Here is a 562-nt window from a genome sequence, read left to right on the forward strand (position 1 = left end):
TACAGACTCTGTAGCCTCGGCGGTCCCCGCACTGGCGCGCACGGCATCGTTTAGAGCTCCGCCCGATTGCCGGAACGTCCTAGCGTTGTTTTCCTCCGCTTCTCCTGAAGGCGCCATAGGTGGCGGCCTTAATTACACTAAATTGGTCCTGGCAGCGTCTCCAGCCCGGGAGAGGGGAGAGGGGAGTTATTGACCGGCTCCAGCCGGGTGGGCATCCGGTGAATCAGCTGTTGCAGGAGGGAGGGGGGGGGGGACCGCCGCGCAGGGGCCGGCCGCGTCCGGGTCGACACGCGCGCTCCGCTCCGTGAGCCCTGGCTCCCCTGGGCCCTGCAGCACACCCGCGACCTGTCCATAAAGTGGCAGCAGTCTGCGGTCCGCGCGTCACCGTGACGCAGGCGACCGGCCCGGGGAGAGCGAGAGCGGCCTCCCCGGCCTGGACATATGACGCCCGCTTTTACAGCGTCGCCGCCCCCGGCCTCCGTTGGGCGGCACGGCGCCTGATGGCCGGGCGGGTCGGCAAGCCCGCGGCGCGCGTGCGTGCGGCACGCTGCCGCCGACGCCT

The sequence above is a fragment of the Frankliniella occidentalis genome, unplaced genomic scaffold (genome assembly GCF_000697945.3).
Source record: "Frankliniella occidentalis isolate FOCC.00 unplaced genomic scaffold, Focc_3.1 Scaffold21, whole genome shotgun sequence".
Lineage (NCBI taxonomy): Eukaryota > Metazoa > Arthropoda > Insecta > Thysanoptera > Thripidae > Frankliniella > Frankliniella occidentalis.